General features: G+C 45.5%; 1 protein-coding gene across 2 annotated transcripts in view; it reads right to left on the bottom strand.

Moving 5' to 3' along the window:
* OSBP2 (oxysterol binding protein 2) overlaps nt 1-22,500 on the bottom strand; it is a 227,221-nt gene that overhangs the window by 108,084 nt on the left and 96,637 nt on the right. The window lies entirely within an intron of this gene.

Here is a 22,500-nt window from a genome sequence, read left to right on the forward strand (position 1 = left end):
GAAGGAAGGAAGGAAGGAAGGAAGGAAGGAAGGAAGGAAGGAAGGAAAGAAGAAAAGAAAGAGAAAGAAAGAAAACTTTGATATATGGTTAAATTATTTCTTTTTTCTTTTTTTCTTTTTTTTTGAAATGGAGTCTTACTCTGTCAACCAGGCTGGAGTGCAATGGCACGATCTCGACTCACTGCAACCTCCGCCTTCTGGGTTCAAGTGATTGTCCCACCTCAGCCTCTTGAGTAGTTGGGACTACAGACGTGTGCCACCATGCCCAGCTAAAGTTTGTATTTTTTAGTAGAGACAACGTTTCAGCATGTTAGCTAGGCTGGTCTTGAACTCCTGACCTCAGGTGATCCGCCTGCCTTGGCCTCCCAAAGTGCTGGGATTACAGGTGTGAGCCACCATGCCTAGCTGATCAAATGGCTTCTGACAAGTGTGCCAAGACCATTCAGTAGGGAAAAAATAGTCTTTTCAACAAATGTGAAAAGTGTGTATCCACATACTGAAGAATGAAATCAAACCTTTACCTAACACCATATACAGAAATTAACTCAAATCGATCAAAGATTGAAATATAAGAGCTGAAACTATAAAACAGTTATAAGCAAAACCTTAATGCAAAAGCTTTGCAATATTGGAATTGGCAAACATTTCTTGGGTATGACACCAAAAGCACAGACAACAACAAAAATAGACAAAATGGACTTTGTGAAAATTAAAAAATTTATGCCTCCAAGGACACTATCAACAGAGTAAAAAAAAAATCCACAGAATGTGAGAAAATATTTGCAAATCATATATATGATAAGGGATTAACAGTCAGATACAGAATGCTTAAAACTCAACAACAAAAAACCCAATCCGATTCAAAAATGGGCAAAGGACTTGAGTAGACATTTCTCCAAAGAAGACACACAAATGGCCAATATGTACATGAAAAGATGCTTGACTTCACTAATCATTAGGAAAATGCAAATCAAAAGCACAATGAGATACCACCTTATACCCATTAGTATGGCTACCATCAAAAAATTGAAAATAACAAGTGTTGGCAAGGATGTGGAGAATGTGAAACTCAGCATTGGTGGAAATATAAAATGGTGCAGCAGCTGCTGTGGAAAATAGTGCAGAAGTTCCTCAAAATATTAAAAATAGGATTATCATTTGAGCCAGCAATTCCACTTTTGGGCATATACCAGGGTCTCAAAGAGATATGTGTACACCAATATCCACAGCAGCATCAGTTGGGTGTGGTGGCTCACACCTGTAATCCTAGCACTTTGGGAGACCAAGGTGGGTGGATTGCTTGAACTCAGGAGTTCGAGACCAGCCTGGGCAACATGACAAAATCCCATATCTCTCCACAAAAACATACAAAAATTAGCCAGGCATGGTGGCAGGTGCCTGTAGTCCTAGTTACTCAGGAGGCTGAGGTGGGAGGATCACCTAAATCCAGGAGGTTGAGGCTGCAGTGAGCCTTGATTGTGCCACTGCATTCCAGCCTGGGTGAGACCCTGTCTCAAAAAAAGTTAATTACATAAAAATAAATAAATAGGGCCAGTCGTGGTGGCTCATGACTATAATTCCAGCACTTTGGGAGGCCGACTGAGCCGATCGCGAGGTCAGGAGTTTGAGACCAGCCTGCCCAACGTGGTGAAACCCTGTCTCTACCAAAGATACAAAAAATTAGCCGGGTGTGGTGGCACATGCCTGTAATCCCAGCTACTTGGGAGGCTGAGGCTGGAGAATCGCTTGAACCCAGGAGGCGGAGTTTGCAGTGAGCCAAGATTGCACCACTGCACTCCAGCCTGGGTGACACAGGGGAGACTCTGTCTCAAAAAAATAAAACAATAAATAAATAAATAAACATAGCAGCATTGTTCACAGTAGCTAAAACATGGAAGACACAAAATGTGGTCTATCCATACAATGGAATATTGGTTAGTCTTAAAAAGGAAGGAAATTCTATCACATGCTACAGCATGGAAAAACCTGGAAGACATTAAGCTAAATGAAATAGATCAGTCACAAAAAGACAAATACCATATGATTCCACTTATATGAGGTACCTAGAATAGTCAAATCCAAACAGACAGAAAGTAGAATGGTGGGAGCCAGAGGCTAAAGGGACTGGGGCATGGGGAGTTACTGTTTCATGGGTCAAAAGTTTTGGAAACTGAAAAGAGTTTGGGAGATGGATAGGTGGATTATTGGCGGTCATGGATGCACAACAACACTAATATATTTAATGCTACTGAACATTACACTTAAAAGTGGTTAATATGGCAAATGTTATGATTCATGTATTTTGCTACAACAAAAACAATTTTGGCTGGGTGCTGTGACTCACGCCTGTAATCCCAGCATTTTGGGAGGCCAAGGCGGGTGGATCACTTGAGGTCAGGAGTTCGAGACCAGCCTGGTCAACATGGTGAAACCCCTGTCTCTACTAAACATATAAAAATTAGCTGGGCTTGGTGGTATGCGCCTGTAATCCCAGCTACTAGGGAGGCTGAGATACGAGAATTGCTTGAACCTGGGAGGTGGAGGTTGCAGTGAGCTGAGATGGCATCACTGCACTCCAGCCTGGGCGACAGAGTAAGACTCTGTTTCAATAAATAAATAAATAAATATTTAAAAAAATTAAACCCAATTGTTCTTATCTAAAGCACACATATTAACAAAGAATAGAAGAGAATTTAAAATAACATAGGATAGTAGCGTTTAATATCAAAGTTATTTCCCTTGTAAATATGTTTATGTTTATAATGTTCTAAAACTTGAGATTCATAAGGAGTAAAAACAGGAAAAACAAATTCAACTCTGATCACCATCCTTGTGTCCTTGGTTAACCAAGGGGCCCTCAATGAGGTGGATCCAGCCCAGGAGACCAGCATTTCCCTCAACAGTCACCAAGCAGCTATATCCACATAAAGCCAGGGCCTTATGTGGCTGTCCTAGATCTCAGGAAGTTCTCAAAGACTCAATGCCCTCCCTGCAAGAAGTCCATGGCAATCAGGGCAATCAGAGAAAATACCACAGAAGAGAAATGTAAACTTTCAAAAATACAGATGGCTGAAATGTCAAAAACCAGTGAGAAAAACCACTTGGCATATCTAGGGTATTCAAAGCAGCTTGACTGGCAAGGAGCCAACTTGAAAATAATTATGATTAATAAGTTTTTAAAAAAGGAAAGACAAAGGACAAAATGGATGACTATATGGAGCATTTCAACAGAACTAGAAATCTATACAAATAATCAAATAGACATTCCAAGATTTAAAAACATCTGAAGTTAAGAATGCACTGGAGGCCAGGCAGGGTGGCTCATGCCTGTAATCCCAGCACTTTGGGAGGCTGAGGCAGGCGGATCACCTGAGGTTGAGAGTTTGAGACCAGCCTGACCAACATGGAGAAACCCCATCTCTACTAAAAATACAAAATTAGCTGGGCATGGTGGCGCATGCCTGTAATCCCAGCTACTTGGGAGGCTGAGGCAGGAGAATCGCTTGAACCTGGGAGGTGGAGGTTGCGGTGAGCCAAGATCACACCACTGCACTCCAGTCTGGATGACAGAGTGAGACTCTGACTCTGTCTCAAAAAAAAAAAAAAAAAAAAAAAAAAAAAAAAAAAAAGGAATGCATTGGATAGGTTTAACAGCACAATGGATAAAGCTGAAAGCAGGCTCAGTGAACTCAAAAACTGGTCAATAAAAAATATCTAGCGAGAATAAAGAATGGAAAAGATGGAAGAGTGCATAAAGACATGGTTCAAAAAGTCTAATATACATGTAATTTGTGTCCCTTAAGAGGAAGCGAGGAGAACAGGCTCAGAAGCAGTTGTGGATAAAATAATGGTGATGAATTTTCCCAAATAAGGTGAAAGACATTAACCCACAGATTCAAGAAGCTCAAAGAGCCCCAAGAAGGAGAAACAAAACAAAACCTTATCCACAAATATTATAGTCAAAGCCCTGAAGACCAAAGATAGAACATCCTAGGTCAGTCCCAGTGGCTCACACCTGTAATCCCAGCACTTTGGGAGGCTGAGGTAGGAGGATCACTTGAGCTCAGGAGCTCAAGACCAGCCTGGGAAGATGATGAGATCCCATCTCTACAAAAAAAGTTAAAACATCACCTGGGTGCAGTGGTGTGTACCTGTAGTCCCAGCTACTTGGAAGGCTGAGGCAGGAGAATCACTTGAACTGGGAGGTGGAGGTTGCAGTGAGAGGAGATTGTGCCACTGCACTCCAGTCTGGGTGACAGAGTAAGACTCTGTCTAAAAAAAAAAAAAAAAAAAAAAAAAAGTAGTTATATAAGTATTCATTGTTTAAAACAATAATTATAATGCTTTTTGGAATGTATATGTATATGAGTAAAATATAAAATAACAATAATACAAAAAGTAAGGGAATTTTTTTTTTTTTTTTTTTGAGACGGTCTCACTGTATTGCCCAGGCTGGAGGGCAGTGACGCAATTAATTTCGACTCACTGCAACTTCCACCTCCCAAGCTTAGGTGATCCTTCCACCTCCTGGAAATTTTATTTATTTATTTATTTTTGAGACGGAGTCTCGCTCTGTCGCCCAGGCTGGAGTGCTGTGGCCGGATCTCAGCTCACTGCAAGCTCTGCCTCCTGGTTCATGCCATTCTCCTGCCTCAGCCTTCTGAGTAGCTGGTACTACAGGCGCCCGCGACTACGCCCGGCTAATTTTTTGCATTTTTAGTAGACACGGGGTTTCACCTTGTTGGCCAGGATGCTCTTGATCTCCTGACCTTGTGATCCAGGGTGGGCGTGGTGGCTCACGCTTGTAATCCCAGCACTTTGGGAGGCCAAGGCGGGGGGATCACTTGAGGTCAGGAATTCGTGACCAGCCTGACCAACATGATGAAACCCTGTCTCTACTAAAAATACAAAAATTAGCTGGGCATGGTGGCGGGCGCCTGTAATCCCGGCTACTCGGGAGGCTGAGGCAGGAGAATCACTTGAACCCATCGGGAGATGGAGGTTGCAATGAGTCGAGATCATGCCATTGCACTCCAGGCTAGGCTACAGAGTGAGACTCTCTCGAAAAAAAAAAAAAAAAAAAAAAGTACAAATAACATTGAATAGAAGAGGAGAGAATAAGATAATTTTATTTATTTTTTAAATTATTAAAAAAAATTTTTTTTAGAGACCAGGTCTCACTATATTGCCCAGGCTGATCTTGAACTCCTGGGCTCAAGTGATCTTCCTGCCTTGGTCTCCCAAAGTGCTCGGATTACAGGCGTGAGCCACCATGCCTGGGCTGAAATAATTTTTAAATGCTTGCTTAATAATTTTAAAAATGAGAGAGAAGGGATGTCCATGTTATGGTATGTGTCAGAATTTCCTTCCTTTTAAAAGCTGAGTAACATTCCGGTGTATGGATATACCACATTTAGTTTATCCATTCATCATAAATGAACGCTTGGGTTGCATCCACCTTTGGGCTACTGTGAATAATGCTGTATGAACATGGGTGTACAATTTAAACCACTTTTTCTTAGAGATAGGGTCTCACTCTGTCATTCAGACTGGAATGCAGTGGTGCAACCATAGCTCACCACAGCTCAAACTCCCAGGCTCAGCCTCTCAAATGACTAGGACTATAGGTGTGCACCACCACGTGGGTCTAATTTTTTTTTTTTTTTTTTTTTTGAGACAAGGTCTGGCTCTGGGACTATAGGAGCATACCACCATGCCTGGTTAATTTTTGTATTTTTTTGCAGAGATAGGGTTTTGCCATGTTGCCCAGGCTGGTCTTCAACTCATAAGTTCAAGTGATCCTCCCACCTTGGCCTCCCAAAGTGTTGGGATTACAGGCATGAGTCACCGTGCACAGCCTAGTTTTTTTGTAGAGATGTTTGTTGCCCAGGCTGGTCTTGAACTGCTGTCCTCAAGCAATCGTCCGGCCCCAGCCTCCCAAAGTGCTGGGATTACTGGCGTGAACCAGTGTACCCAGCCCTAAATCCTCTTTTTTCCCAGGCTGGAGTGCAGTGGTGTGATCTCAGCTCACTGCAACATCCACCTCCTGGGTTCAAGTGATTCTCCTGCCTCAGCCTCCTGAGTAGCTGGGATTACAGGCACCCGCCACCACACCTGGCTAATTTTTGTATTTTTAGTAGAGATGGGGTTTCGCCATGTTGGCCAGGCTGCTCTTGAACTCCTGACCTCAAGTGATCCACCCGCCTCAGCCTCCCAAAGTGTTGGGATTACAGTTGTGAGCCACAGCATCCGGCTCCTAAATCCTTTTTTAAGTCAACCTTTTAGCTGAACTACAACCTAATTTACTCTTACCTTCAGTTTTGAGACAATGTGGTGGACTGGATGAAGCAGAAAACCTGGAATCATACAGTCTTGGATTAAAATCCAGGCTCTGCCATTTACTAACTCAGTGACTGTGGGCAAATCACTTGGAAGATGACCCATAATGCATGTAAACATGCCAGGCACACAGTAGGCACGCATGGCTGTGATTATTAACATTACTTGCATGAGCTCAGAGCACCTCCCCAGTGATAGGCTGGCTGGGGAATATTAGAGACTGTGGCCCTCGCAGCGCTGGTGTGGAAGACCGAAGGCTTGTGCTTTTCATAGGATTCACTTTCTCCCCAAGAGACAAGACAACCCAAAACTTGTAACAGCTGCCAGTCAGCTTTTATCTCTATAAAACATGTTGCCAACCAATGATAATTGGCCAAAGAGTACAGTTCATTTTGCTTGAGAATATTATTTCTATTCATCTGACTTTAACTGCCATATGCTGGTGGCAAGTCCAGATTATGAATGATTCATGCATAGACACAATGACTAATTAAACCCTAAAGAGACTATTCATTAAAAAGTATAAATGCAAACGTTTTACCCATGGGCATGTAAGTAGATGTCTGCAGGAAGCATTTATAGGAAGGTTTATAACCTCAGTTTCTTCTGTAAACAATACTGCAGATGGTGGATGAAAAAAATACTTGTATTCATAAACTATTTCTTCTCATGCAAACCATAGTGATTGAAACGTCTTTTTTTTTTTTTTTTTTTTTGAGACAGAGTAGAGTCTTGCCCTGTTGCCCAGGCTGGAGTACAGTGTGGTGCCATCTCGACTCACTGCAACCTCCACCTCCTGAGTTCAAGAAATTCTCCTGCCTTAGCCTCCCAAGTAGGTGGGATTACAGGTATGTGCCACCACACCTGGCTAATCTTCTGTAGTTTTAGTAGAGATGAGGTTTCACCAAGTTGGCCAGGCTGGTCTTGAACTCCTGACCTCAAATGATCCACCCACCTCAGCCTCCCAAAGTGCTGGAGTTACAGGCATGAGCCACCGCGCCCGGTCTGATTGAAACTTCTGTATGCGGTTCCTAAATACTTTGTTATTTCCCGTTTTGATTATGAAATTTTATCATAATCTCTCTGACTCTATATATTTGGTAATAACTTATCTATATGCCCATTGAGTGATACTAATCTATATACCCATTGATGTGGGGGCAGACTAAAAGGGTTCTTAATCAAACCATCTATTATAAAGGCTCCTGACATTCCCACTGGCCTGGACCTAGCCCTGAGATGATGATGACCTTCCTGTCTTGCAGCTCTTCCTAGCTAAGACACTCTTCCATTCAAAAAATCATTTTTCTCTATCCACAAAGCAGAATTAAGATTGACAATGTATTTCACAAAACTGTGGCATGGATACATTAAAGAGACAGGACTGATTGTATTTAGAATTCACCAATATGGGCCGGGCATGGTAACTCATGCCTGTAATCCCAGCATGAGTTTTGGGAGGCCAAAGTGGGCGGATCACTTAAGGTCGGGAGTTTGAGACCAACCTGGCCAACATGGTGAAACCATGTCTCTACCAAAAATACAAAAATTAGCCAAGTTTGGTGGCACATACCTGTAATCCCAGCTACTCGGGAAGCTGAGGCATGAGAATCACTTGAACCCAGGAGGTGAAAGTTGCAGTGAGCCGGGATCACACCACTGCACTCCAGCCTGGATGACAGAGCCAGACTCTGTCCAAAAAAAAAAAAAAAAAAGAAAGAAAAAGAAAAAGAATCCCCCAATATGTAAGCTCCTGCAGCTTGAAACACAGAAGTGTTTGGCTGGGCATGGTGGCTCACACCTGTAATCCCAATACTGTGGGAGGCCTAGGCGGGAGGATCACATGAGGTCAGGAGTTCGAGACCAGCCTGGCCAATGTAGTGAAACCCCATTTCTACTAAAAATACAAAATTAGCTGGGCATGGTGGCGAGCACTCAGCTACTTGGGAGGCTGAGGCAGGAGAATCGTTCGAACCCAGGAGGTGGAAGTTGCAGTGAGCCGAGATTGCACCATTGCACTCCAGCCTGGGTGACAAAACAAGAGAGAAACTCCGTCTGAAGGAAGGAAGGAAGGAAGAAAGGAAGGAAGGAAGGAAGGAAGGAAGGAAGGAAGGAAGGAAGGAAGGAAGGAAGGAAGGGAAGTTTGAAACAGGGATCACGTTGGCCCTGACTGTCAAAGTCCTTCCAAGCAACGGAATTTAAAAACCAACAAAGGGGCCGGGCGCGGTGGCTCAAGCCTGTAATCCCAGCACTTTGGGAGGCCGAGACGGGTGGATCACGAGGTCAGGAGATGGAGACCATCCTGGCTAACACGGTGAAACCCCGTCTCTACTAAAAAATATACAAAAAACTAGCCGGGCGAGGTGGCGGGCACCTGTAGTCCCAGCTACTCGGGAGGCTGAGGCAGGAGAATGGTGTGAACCCAGGAGGTGGAGCTTGCAGTGAGCTGAGATCCAGCCACTGCACTCCAGCCTGGGCGACAGAGCGAGACCCTGTCTCAAAAAAAAAAAAAAAAAAACCAACAAAGGAATCTTATTTCCCCTTCAGGGTAACCATGTGATTCAATGAAGCAAACAGAAAGACAAGGGAAGAAACATTCCTTAAGGGATTTTTAAATTGTTGATCCAAAAGCCTATTGGTCCTGAAATGACCCTTAACCACATTTGTCAGTGGATTCTCGGCAAATTACCACATCTCAAAAAAATTTCCTTTAACCTACAAAGTATGCTCCCTCTTTATTTATTTATTTTTTTAATGCAGTTTGACATATCTCTTCAGGTTTGCTTTTGCATCCGGCTTAGAGTCTTGCTGAAAAACTGCCTGGAAGCTATAGACACATGAGCAAGCAGCAGTAGAAACTGCTTGGAGCAACCACACGCACGTGTGCGCACACAGTCTCTCCAAATGCAGCCACCAAACTGAAGTCTCCTTGAATTCCCAAGACTAATGAGGAGTCTCTGGCTTTGTCCTTCTTCCCGTGTCTCTCCAAATCCATCACGGATCATGTGTATGGAAACTAGAAGAGTGCCCAAAACCTCTATAAATTGGCTGACGTAGTTTCAAGCTGTCGAATCTTTTATATGCTTCTCTCTCTCTCTCTCTCTCTCTCTCTCTCGCTTCCCAAAAAGTGGGTCGACAGCAGTGCCATGTATTTTCATGGGGCTGCAGATTCAAAGTCTTTCCTGAACCTGGGAATCCCTGCAGGCCAGGGCCAAGGGTGAAGTTTGAGAGGGCACAAAGAATAAGCTCTGTGTGTCATCCACATCACCTCCAGCCCAAGGCACCCACATTCAATGGGCCACTCCAACAAAACCCATCTGCTGACCCAAGGGGCTGCATCCTCCTTCTGTGGTCCAGTCACCTTGCAGCACGGAGATGGAGTCACTCTCTCCCCTTGCACGTCGCTCCTTTCAGATGATAGCTATTGTCACATGTATAAAGAGGTACACAAGAAACAACACGTTTTCACCGAGATTCACATTCCTATTACTCTCAAGAGCATGGCACATAATAAAATCCAACTGTGATCTAAAATGGGAACAAAGTTTTTACTGGTGGAAGATGCAAAGCTGTTACAGAGAAAGAATCTCAAGGGCAGACCCTCCTTCTTAGCATTTCTCCCTGCCTGTGCTCTTGGAGCTGGAACTGAAGTCTGTCCACCTTCTGGTCACTGGTGCTGCCTTCTGGAAAGTCTGTACCCAAACCAAAAAGCTAAATCATTTTCTTCCCTCTTAAGGTCCTCCAACAGGCTTGGAAGCCTAAACAAATGCTTGTTCCAATGGGTGATCCACACACAGCTGTACCGGGCTGTCCATAGGCTCTTCCCATCTTTTTCTGATTTTTATATGCTCTGTAAGTTACCTTCTCTTTTACAAGTGTCTGAGCTGATGGGGTCAATGCTGAGGAAACCACTCATTCACTTGTGTTAGCTGCAGGCTCCTGGAAATGGTGGACAATGTGAACTTGTGGAGAGAAAGCAGATCAGAGCCCACTTCTAAAAGACGGCAGATTTCATGGCCCATGAAATCCTGGCTTCTGAATGCCCAGAGAATGTAGCTCCCACTTGCTTGCCAGATTCAGGCCCCTTCTCTCTTGTCAAGGTTGGACATCTTCCCAGATCCTCTCTCCTACAACCTCTAGGCTGCATCTCAGAGATAACACAGTGAAGCCTCTGAGAGCCGTTGAGCACTGAAGTTCTAAGAGGGAGCAAAAAAACTTCCACCACTCAGCACGAGGAGCAAGCACTTCCTATTCACCTGTTCCTACAGGGACATGGTCTCCGAGATGGCCAACCAATTCTCCAGGCATACTATAAATGGGCTAATGCCAAGTAATTTTTTTGCCCTTTCATGTCATCACATGTAGATTTGTCCAAAGCTATTAAAAATAAATTGTTCAGCCAGGTGTGGTGGCTCATGCCTGTAATCCCAGCACTTTGGGAGGCTGAGATGGGCAGATCACCTGAGGTCAGGAGTTTGAGACTAGTCTGGCCAACATGGCAAAACCCTGACTCTACTAAAAACACAAAAATTAGCCTGGTGTGGTGGTGGGCGCCTGTAATCCCAGCTACTCGGGAGGCTGAGGCAGGAGAATTGCTTGAACCCAGGAGGCAGAGGTTGCAGTGAACTGAGATGGTGCCACTGCATTCCAGCCTGGGTGACAGAGCAAGACTCTATCTCAAAAATAAATAAATAAATAAAATTGTTCACCCCCAAAGATGCCCTGACTTAAAAGTCAACATGTACAACTCACTAATTAACACAGTTCTTGGCATTAGAGACTCATTATGCTGGAGCTACAGAGATAATCTAATTTTTCATGAAAGGAGACATGTAATTGTGGGAGCTCTGCATGTCTGGGTCACAGCAAAATCATTTTATGCTCCCTTATGTATCTGTCAGATTAAATCATATGAGAGGCCTTGGCTGGTTTGTCAGCTGCCCCAGAGCTCACTCTGGCTATTTGACTGAGGGCTCTCAGTGAAAGCTCCCCACGTTTCAAAGGGCTGGCCTCTCTCTACTGCTGGTTTCTCCTTGGAGGAAAATCGTCCATGGCAACTGGGTAGGATTCTATGTCCAGTGCTTTGGCAGCAACTGCAGAATGATTAACATGGCACTGGGGAAATTCTATATAAAAGGAGACGGTAGCACTCCCGTCCTCTTCCTTTTCCTACTCAGCAGAAGACACTTTGCAGCTCATCAAACTGTCTCCACCATCACAATCGCTGTCACTTGTACTGAGGCCATATGGGCCAGGTACAGGGCTGACACTTCACACATGCTCACAACAGCCCTAGTTTTCAAACAAAGGAACTGAAGATGGGGGAGGTTATTTGTTCCAGGTCACATGACTGGTAAATGACATGGTTGAGACCCCAGTCCTGTTCAGTTAGGCCCAGACATGGAGCTTGGCTCTGCCTACTGAAGCGCCCTCAATCTCCATGCTTCTGTCCTTTCCCACTGTCAAGACCCTCCGATACTACCATCTGTCACTAAGACCCACGGGCCCCTCAGCCACTGTCCTGCCTTACTCTGAGGGTACCATGCTCCAGCTAACACCCTTCCAAGGTTCTTTTGATACTCGAGAGCCAGTGGTGATATGGTTTGGCTTTGTGTCCCCACCCAGATCTCATGTTCAATTGTAATCTCATAATCACCATGGTGGGAGGGACCCTGTGGAAGGTAACTGAATCATGGGGGCAGTTCGTCCATGCTATTCTTTCTTTCTTTTTCTTTTTTTTAGACAGAGTCTCCTTCTGTTACCCAGGCTGGAGTGCAGTGGCATGATCTCAGCTTACCAAAACCTCCACCTCCCAGGTTCAAGTGATTCTCATGCCTCAGCCTCCCGATTTGCTGGGATTATAGGCATGCACCACCATGCCCGCCTAATTTTTGTATTTTTAGTTGAGATGGGGTTTTACCATGTTGACCATGCTGGTCTCGAACTCCTGACTCCAAATGAGCCACCCGCCTTGGCCTCCCAAAGTGCTGAGATTACAGTTGTGAGCCACCATGTCGGGCCCCCACCCATTCTATTCTTGTGATAATAAGTTCTCACGAGATCTGACGGTTTTATAAGGGGCTTCCCCTTTCTCTTAGCTCTCATTCGTCTCCTTCCTGCTGCCATGTTAAGAAGAATGTGTTTCCTTCCCTTTCCGCCATGACTGTAAGTTTCCTGTGGCTTCCCCAGCCATACTGAACTATAAGTCTATTAAACTCCTTTCCTTTATAAATTACCTAGTTTCGGGTATGTCATTATTAACAGTGTGAGAACGAACTAACACAGGTGGAGAATCTGACTGGTAAGACCTTTCCTGGCTGGGCACGGTCACTCATGCCTGTAATCCCAGCACTTTGGGAGGCTGAGGCGGGCGGATCATGAGGTCAGGAGATCGAGACCATCCTGGCTAACACAGTGAAACCCTGTCTCTACTAAAAATACAAAAAAATTAGCCGGGTGTGGTGGCACGTGCCTGTAGTCCCAGATACTCTGGAGGCTGAGGCAGGAGGATCGCTTGAACCTGGGAGGCAGAGGTTGCAGTGAGCCAAGATCACACCATTGCACTCCAGCCTGGGCGACAGAGCGAGACTGTCTCAAAAAAACAAAACAAAACAGAACAAAAAACCTTTCTTTCCTGATGCATATTTTGCCCTGTTAGTCTCTCCAGCCTCATCTTGAGGCATCCCCACCCCACCCCACTCCCACCCCCTGCTCCTGCCACCAATGAAGTGTCTTTAGCTCTCCGAACAGCCAGGATCTCCCCAACCACCATGCCTGCCTAATTTTTGTATTTTTAGTTGAGATGGGGTTTCACCATGTTGGCCATGCTGGTCTTGAACTCCTGACCCCAAATGAGCCACCCGCCTTGGCCTCCCAAAGTGCTGAGATTACAGTCGTGAGCCATCGCATCCGGCTCCCACCCATTCTATTCTTGTGATAGTAAGTTTTCAAATTGTATTCCTTCTATCTTCAACAAGTGAATTCCTCCTCACCCTTTAGATCTCAGCTGACATATCACTTCCTCTAGGCAGCCTTCCCCAACCCTCGAAACTGGGCTAGGTGCCTCTCCTTGTGTGCTTTTCACCATGGTGAAGCATTGGGCCACTGCATCATGATTTTGTATTGGTTTGTCTGTCTCCCCACAGCAGGCAGTGGGGTCTCTGGCAGGTGTCATTGATTTTTGTTTTCCATGACTCCTCACCTCCTAGTGCTGTCTAGCTCAGAGAGATGTACAGTCAATATTTATTGTAAATATTAACTGACTTAAAATATACTAACTGAGGCTGGGTGCAGTGGTTCACACCTGAAATCCCAGCACTTTGGGAGGCTGAGGCCGGTGGATCACTTGAGGTCAGGAGCTTGAGACCAGCCTGGCCAGCATAGTGAAACTCTGTACTAAAAACACAAAAAATTAGCTGGGCATGGTGGCACATGCCTATAATCCCACTAGTCAAGGTTGAGACAGGAGAATTGCTTAAGCCTGGAAGATGGAGGTTGCAGTGAGCCGAGATTGTGCCATTGCACTCCAGCCTGGGTAACAGAGCGAGACTTCATCTCAAATATATATATATATATTTGGGACCTAGTGGGAGGTGACTGGAGACGAATGAGAGCCAAGAGAAGGGGGAAGACCCTTATAAAACCGTCAGATCTTGTGAGAAGTTACTATCACAAGAATAGAATGGGTGGAGGCCCGACGTGGTGGCTCACAACTGTAATCTCAGCACTTTGGGAGGCCAAGGCGGGTGGCTCATTTGGAGTCAGGAGTTCGAGATCAGCATGGTCAACATGGTGAAACCCCATCTCAACTAAAAATACAAAAATTAGGCGGGCATGGTGGTGCATGCCTATAATCCCAGCAAATCGGGAGGCTGAGGCATGAGAATCACTTGAACCCGGGAGGTGGAAGCTTAGGTAAACTGAGATCATGCCACTGCACTCCAGCCTGGGTAACAGAAGGACGCTCTGTCTAAAAAAAAGAAAAAGAAAAGAGGAATAGCATGGGGGAACTGCCCCCATGATTCAATTGCCTTCCACAGGGTCCCTCCCACCATGGGGATATGTATATATATATATATACACACACACACACACACACAGACACACACACACACAAACTGTATTAGTCCATTCTCATATTGCTACAAAGGTATCACCTGAGACTGGGTAATTTATAAAGAAAAGAGGTTTAATTGACTCACAGTTCTGCATGGCTGAGGAGGCCTCAGGAAACTTATAATCATGGTGGAAAGCAAAGGAGAAAGAAGCACCTTCTCCACAAGGCAGCAGGAGAGAGAGAGCAGGAGCATGGGGAAGCGCCAGACACTTATCAGACAACCAGATTTCATGAGGACTCATTCACTATGACTGGAACAGCAAGGGGGAAATCTGCCCCCAAGATCCAGTCACCTCCCACTCGGTCCCTCCCTGGATATGTGGGGATTACAATTTGAGATGAGATTTGGGTGGGGATACAGAGCCAAACCATATCACTAGCCTCTATAAAATTTAGCAAGAAAAGAAAGCAAGTTTTCTAAATCAGAAAGATTAGTGAGTTTTTTTTGTTTTGTTTTGTTTTGTTTTTTGAGACGAAGTCTCACTCTATCACCCACACTGGAGTGCAATGGTGCAATCTCGGCTCACTGCAACCTCCACCTCCTGGGTTCAAGTGATTCTCTTGCCTCAGCCTCCTGAGTAGCTGGGATTACAGGCACCGGCCACCACGTCCAGCTAATTTTGTTGTTGTTGTTATTGTATTTTTAGTAGAGACGGACTTTCACCATGTTGGCCAGCTGGTCTCAAACTCCTGACCTCAGGTGATCCACCTGCCTTGGCCTCCCAAAGTGCTGGGATTACAGGCATAAGCCACTGTGCCCGGCCAGAAAGATTAAGCATTAATGTGTGCAAGGTACTCTCTGCTTCAAAACATGGCCCACACATTACATTGGTTACAGAGGAAAATTTAAATCTACGATTAAAATGTAATACCAAACAAAATCCCGACGACGTATTTTTAATACAACTTAAGCTGATTCTAACATTTACATGGAAGGGAAAACTCCAGTACATTTTAAAAATTAAAGAACAATAACGAGGCCGGGTGCGGTGGCTCACACCTGTAATCCCAGCACTTTGGGAGGCCAAGGTGGGCAGATAACCTGAGGTCAGGAGTTCAAGACCAGCCTGGCCTACATGGTGAAACCTCATTTCTACTAAAAATAAAAAAATTAGCGAGGTGTGGTGGTGCACACCTGTAATCCCAATTACTCAGGAGGCTGAGGCAGGAGAATCGCTTGAACCTGGGAGGTGGAGGTTGCAGTGAGCTGAGATTGCACCACTGTACTCTAGCCTGGGCAACAGAGCAAGACTTATCTCAAAAAAAAAAAAAAAAATGAGGATTTATTCTACCAGCTGTCAAAATATATTATAAAGCCACAGTAATTAAACCGACACAGGAATTGATAAAAAAATATCAGTGAAGACTATTCAAAATCAGAGTAAATGCTATTGAGAAAATCAGATACACTTTTGGAAAACATAAAAATTAGATGCCTTTCTCATAACTTGCAGAAAAACAAATTCCAGAAGGATACAATTAAAAGCACACTTGTCAACTGGGCACGGCGACTCATGCCTGTAATCTCAGCACTTTGGGAGGCTGAGGTAATGGGATCACTTGAGCCCAGGACTTTGAGACCAGCCTGGGCAACATAGCGAGACCTCATCTTAAAAAAAAAAAATTTCTTTGCTGGGTGCGGTGGCTTACGTCTGTAATCCCAGCATTTTGGGAGGCCGAGGCAGGCGGATCATGAAGTCAGGAGATTGAGACCATCCTGGCTAACACGGTGAAACCCTGTCTCTACTAAAAAATACAAAAAAATTAGCCAGGCATGGTGTGGGCACCTGTAGTCCCAGCTACTCGGGAGGCTGAGGCAGGAGAATGGCGTGAACCCGGGAGGCGGAGCTTGCAGTGAGCCGAGATCATGCCACTGCACTCTAGCGTGGGCGACAGAGCAAGACTCTATCTCAAAAAAAAAAAAAAAAAATTTATTTTAATTAGCCAGGCATGGTGGCATGTGCCCATAGTCCCAGCTACTCAGGAGGTTGAGGTGAGAGGATCACTTGGTCCTAGGAGGTCAAGACTGCAGTGAGCTGTAATCATGCCACTGCACTCCAACCTGGGTGACAGAGAGAGACCCTGTCTCAAAATAATAAATAAATAAATAAATAAATAAAACTTGTTGAATGATCCCTTCTTTTCCAAGTGATTTGAATGGTACTTTCATCACTAAGTGAATTCCTAGAGATACATAAATCTGTTTCTGGAAATGCCATTCTAGTGCTAAGAATGAAAATCTAGGATTTGTACCTGCAGTATTTTAAAAAACAGGCCTTTGTGAAACTAAACACTCAGGACAGGACCATAGAAACCTACATCAATCCTAAAGATGTCATCCCTGCTTCTGGAGCCTCTTCCTGGAAGGAAACAATCATTCTGCAGATACACACTTAAGGCCACTTTCAAGAAACATCGTCCCAAGTGATTAAAATGGGCATTTCCCAGACCCAAGCTCTCCTCTTCAGCACCAGTTGGTTTACCTAAATAGGTATTGCCCTAGAAGCTTCCAGGGTCAAGGGGCAATATTGCGAGCAAGAGCGCCAGGTTGAGAAAAGGCACATTTGCATCGAGGTGTCACGGTTTTTCTATTTCTAAGAAATCTCCGTAAGTTGCATTCTTATGCAAGCATTCCCAGTGGCAAAGATTTTACATGACCAGGCAGATTTGGGAAGCAATAGTATTATCGGTATTGCAGTTATTAATTTACCTTTAGATAAAATATGCTCTCTGGCCTAGCTTAGTGGCTCACATCAGTAATACCAACACTTTGGGAGGACAAGGTGGGTGGGTCACTTGAGATCAGGAGTTCGAGACCAGCCTGGCCAACATGGTGAAACCCTGTCTCTACTAAAAATACAAAAATTAGCCAGCCATGATGGCACATGCCTGTAGTCCCAGCTACTCAGGACTGAGGCAGGAGAATTGCTTGAACCCAGGAGGTGGAGGTTTAGAGTTTGCAGTGAACTGCGATCGCACCACTGCACTCCTCCAGCCTGGGCCACAGAGCAAGACTCTGTCTAAAAAAAAAAAAAAAAAGGTCAGGCGCGGTGGCTCACGCCTGTAATCCCAGCACTTTGGGAGGCCGAGACGGGCAGATCACGAGGTCAAGAGATCGAGACCATCCTGGCTAACACGGTGAAACCCCGTCTCTACTAAAAAATACAAAAAACTAGCCGGGCGAGGTGGCGGGCGCTTGTAGTCCCAGCTACTTGGGAGGCTGAGGCAGGAGAATGGCGTGAACCTGGGAGGCGGAGCTTGCAGTGAGCTGAGATCCGGCCACTGCACTCCAGCCTGGGGGACAGAGTGAGACTCCGTCTCCAAAAAAAAAGGAGCTCTCTCTGCCTCAGAGATGTGGTATTTTATGTCCTCGGGGAATGAAAACAGGGAGAAGCAAGATCCTTTGTCTGCAGTGAGCTGCCTTCACTAAATTGCCCCAGATACCAATGAATAGGACCATATGCATACGGGTTCCTGGGCAATTGCCCTGTGATTCTCCCTGTATCCACAATAATTTGCCTTTTCTCAAGAAAAAAAAAAAAAAAAAAACAAAAAACCAAAGCCACAGGTTCCCTACTCTTTGAAGCAGAAAAGACATATCAGACACTGTCATGCCTAAGAAAACATACTATCGTTTTTGGTTTTTTTGGTTTTGTTTTGTTTTTGTTTTTGTTTTTTTTGAGATGGAGTCTCGCTCTGTCACCCAGGCTGGAGTGCAGTGGCGCAATCTTGGCTCACTGCAAGCTCCGCCTCCCGGGTTCACGCCATTCTCCTGCCTCAGCCTCCCCAGTAGCTGGGACTACAGGCACCCACCATGCGCCCAGCTAATTTTTTTTTGTATTTTTTTCTTTTTAGTAGAGACAGAATTTCACCATGTTAGCCAGGATGGTCTCGATCTCCTGACCTCGTGATCCACCCGCCTCAGCCTCCCAAAGTGCTGGGATTACAGGTGTGAGCCACCGCGCCCGGCCATACAATCATTTTTGAAAAGGCAAAATGAGTAGTTGCTCATCAGGAGAACCTGTGTTTGACACTTCCTTGGGTTGTCCTGGGACAGCTGATTTTGTCCCCCAGCCTGGGACACTCCCACACTGCTTATGGGAATGTAAAATGGTATAACTACTTTGGAAGATGATGTGTCAATTTCTTCAAAAGTTAAACATATATCTACTCTATGAGCCAGCCATTCTATTCCTAGATATTTACCCAAGAGAAAAAAACGCGTATGTCCACAGAAAGACTTGTACACAAATGTTCACAGCAGCTCTGTTATGGCCGAACCTGGAAACAACTCAAATGTCCATCCACAGGCAACAGATAAACACACTGGTGCATCCACACAATGGAGCACTACTCAGCAATAAAAAGCAACACATTAGTGATGCGGGCAACAACACAGATGGATTTCAAAACTGTTACGCTGGGTGACAAAAGCCAACTAGAGTACATGCAGTACAATCCCATTTGTATGAAATCCTAGAAAATGCAGCCAGGCACAGTGGCTCACACCTGTAATCCGGCACTTTGGGAGGCCAAAGTGGATCACCTGAGGTCAGGAATTTGAGACCAGCCTGGCCAACACGGTGAAACCTCATCTCTACTAAAAATACCAACAAATTAGCCGGGCATGGTGGCGCATGCCTGTAATTCTAGCTACTCTGGAGGCTGAGGCAGGAGAATTGCTTGAACCCAGGAGGCAGAGGTTGCAGTGAGTCAAGATTGTGCCACTGCACTCCAGCCTGGGCAGCAAGATTGGAAACACCATCTGAAAAAAAAAAAAAAAAAAAGAACTCCTAGATATGCAAACGATCACATGAGAAAGTAGATTAGTGGTTGTCTGGGAGAGGTGGAAGGGGATGAAGAGGAATTACAAAAGGGCATGGAGAGAATTTGGAGTGATGAATGTGTACATTATCTTGATTGTGGCGATGGTTTCATGGGTGCATAAATGTCAAAACTTATCTGACTGTACACTATAGGCAGTTTACTGCTTGCCAGTTATGATTTTTTGTTTTTGAGATAGAGTCTCGCTCTGTCACCCAGGCTGGAGTGCAGTGGCTTGATCTCGACTCACTGCAACCTTCACCTCCTGGGTTCAAGCGATTCTCCTGCCTCAGCCTCTCAAATAGCTGGGAATACAGGTGCCCACCACCATGCCTGGCTAATTGTTGTATTTTTAGTAGAGATGGGGTTTCACCATGTTGGCCAGGCTGGTCTCCAACTCCTGGCCTCAAGTGATGCACCCACCTCAGCCTCCCAAAGTGCTGGGATTATGGGCATGAGCCACTGTGCCCAGTCTATGACTTTGGTTTTAAGACATGGATTGAAAACAAAAAGAGTGGTTTCCATCAGGAAACTCTATATTCCCCACATCCTCCAGCTGGGACAATCACTGCAAGCCTGTTGAGACTGGAGGCCCAGAAGCTTCCTGTAGTGAGACGTCCTGTCTACTGCTAGAAGCCCAGTATTCTCTTGGCTCACTTTACCACCTGTCCCCACCTTCCCCTACTGGGCAGACGCGGCTCCCCAGTCAGCCCACTTGAGGCCAATGGAGTCCACAGTCCACTTAGTGTCACCATTCACATCCCCTGTATCTTTGCAGGAGGCAGAGGTATATCAGATAGGATTCCATGTGTGATTGCACATCACCTTCTCAAGCTGGTGTTCCTGTGTCTCTCCAGAAACACACACACCTCAGGCTGGGGCCTGAGCCACAGGACAAATGACTCAGTGTGTGGCATGAACCAGGGCATTAACTAAAGTCAGGAATGGCTGCCTTGGGGAGCAGGATGGAAAGAGAGGAAGGTGGGGGGAGCAGGGCTGCTGTTTTTTGAGAGAAGCATGACTTCCATACTCCCTTCCTATGTGTATGAGTGCATGTAAAAAACAGAAACATTGGTGGGGTGTGATGGCTCATGCCTGTAATCCCAGCACTTTGGGAGGCCGAGGTGGGTGGATCACCTGAGGTCAGGAGTTCAGGACCAGCCTGGGCAACATGGTGAAACCCCGTCGTTACTAAAAAACAAAAAACAAAAATTAGCCAGGCATGGTGGCGGGTACCTGTAATCCCAGTTACTTGGGAGGCTGAGGCAGGAGAATTTCTTGAACCCAGGAGGCAGAGGTTGCAGTGAGCCGAGATCGCGCCATTGCACTCCAGCCTGGGTGACAAGAGCGAAACTCCGTCTCAAAAAAAAAAAAAAAAACCCACCATTTTAAATGTTAAAATAAAAATTGTACATGAGGCACAGAACCTTCTGTGGTCAGGCTTCCCATCTCCTGCTGAAAGCCCAGCTCCCTGGTCAGCCCACTGGAGGATTTTACTTTTGAGTTGTTTGAAACACCAGACCTTAGATCCACAAATGCCAAAGGGGTTCAATTTAAACAGTTTAGTTGTAGGCTGGGCACGGTGGCTCATGCCTGTAATCCCAACACTTTGGGAGGCCAAGATGGGCGGATCACCTGAGGTCAGGAGCTCAAGACCAGCCTGGCCAGCATGGCGAAACATCGTCTTTACTAAAAATACAAAAACTAGCCAGGCATGGTGGCGGGTACCTATAATCCCAGCTACTTGGGAGGCGGTGGCATAAGAATTGCTTGAACCTGGAAGGCGGAGGTTGCAGTGGTCTGAGATCGCTCCACTGCACTCCAGCCTCAGCAACAGAGTAAGACACCATCTCAAAAAAAAAAAAAAAATGAAACAAACAAACAGAAAACAGTTCAGTGAAGTCTTAGTAGCCTGGATGCATTACAACATGTGGAAAATGCCAGAGTCCCAGAGCTGTGGCATTTACCCCGTGTCATGTGTGTCGGGTTCTTTATACATAGCAGGGGCTGAGGAAAATTCACGGATGAGGTTGACTCCTCAGCAGCTGTGGCACTGCTGGATGAAATTTTTCACAGGACATGCTACTGGATCTTCACCATGCCACATTCTGAGAGGAAATGGTTCACTGTGGCATATTAGCAGCAGAAGCATTAGCACTGGGGTGCAGGAAATGGTACCAGGCGACTCGTGGTTTTCAAATAATGCTAAGTAACAGTGCCTTTCTGCTCGCCCAGGGCTATGGGCCCCTCAAGGACTGAACACTCAGCCTGAATGATCCTTCAATTCTGGCATCTTGATTTGGCTTTGAATTGACTACAAAGAGATGAAAGGTTTTTGCTTCATACAGAATGAGAATTTGTCGGGCACACATGAAACACGCATCTAAAAGGAAAAACAATGAGGAAAGGAACGCCAAAGGGCAAGAGGGAGTCTGAGGTGCGAGGACAAGCTGAACTTCTGTGTCACAGGTGTGGGGAGAGAGGCGCAAAGAGCAGGGGCTGCCCAGGTGGGCCAGGGTGGGCAGCAAGGACCAGCCATCACCGAGGGACAGACCACCCAGTCACCAAAGAGGCTGGGGGTCCTATGGGTCCCCACACCTCAAGCATGAGACTGGGCCCCTCCTTTGTCCCCTCAGCTCTATTTCTACTTCATTCTAGAAAGGAACTGAGGACACTTTCAAAAAAGGTACTTCTTTTCTCTCTGGCACTTTCTCAGTAAAGGGCAAGATGTGGGTTCTTGTCACTTGGGGTTACTTTGTCCAGCTCCTGCAGCTGCAAGTGTACCCAGGAAGGGAAGAGAGGCCAAGAGACTGAGGCAGGAGTGTGCTAGGTGACCATACCGCCCTGGATCCCCTCTGGAGGCATTTACAAATGTCCCCATCCAAGAAACATGAGCCCTCACTATATGAATAATGGTTTATAGATTATACATATATTGTACTACTTGACTTACACTTCATGTATATTATATAACATATATAAAAACTAAAATTTTAAGGCCGGTCATGGCTCATGCCTGTAATCCCAGCACTTTGGGAGGCCGAGGCGGGCAGATCACCTGAGGTCAGGAGTGCAAGACCAGCCTGACCAACATGGCAAAACCCCGTCTCTACTAAAAATACAAAAAAAAGGCCGGGCGCTGTGGCTCAAGCCTGTAATCCCAGCACTTTGGGAGGCCGAGACGGGTAGATCACGAGGTCGGGAGATCGAGACCATCCTGG

The sequence above is a fragment of the Piliocolobus tephrosceles genome, chromosome 19 (assembly GCF_002776525.5).
Source record: "Piliocolobus tephrosceles isolate RC106 chromosome 19, ASM277652v3, whole genome shotgun sequence".
In the NCBI taxonomy this organism is placed as follows: domain Eukaryota; kingdom Metazoa; phylum Chordata; class Mammalia; order Primates; family Cercopithecidae; genus Piliocolobus; species Piliocolobus tephrosceles.